Consider the following 321-nt stretch of genomic DNA (forward strand, 5'->3'; position numbering starts at 1 on the left):
GCGGCCTTAAATATTACCCCGGAGTTTTCAATTATCTCTTCTTAATGGATTTGCAGGGGCTCTTTCATCAAGCGCGGTGTGGCTGGGTGTGGGGCTGTGCGGAGCGCGCGGCGAGGGCTGGAGCTGGGAAAATGGCCCATATTTCAATATTAAAGCCCTTTACGATCGTCAGCAGCATGAAAGATGCTGCAAATAAAACGGAGCCGCCCGCGCCAGCCTCTTCATCTCGCAAGTTTTAATTAACGCTGAGGGGGAGGTGGCTGCCGGGCGGGTCGGAGCTGGGCCAGGGCGGATGGCGGAGCCTCGTGGATCCCGGGTCAG

Source organism: Myotis brandtii, unplaced genomic scaffold (assembly GCF_000412655.1).
Source record: "Myotis brandtii unplaced genomic scaffold, ASM41265v1 scaffold29, whole genome shotgun sequence".
Taxonomy (NCBI): Eukaryota; Metazoa; Chordata; class Mammalia; order Chiroptera; family Vespertilionidae; genus Myotis; species Myotis brandtii.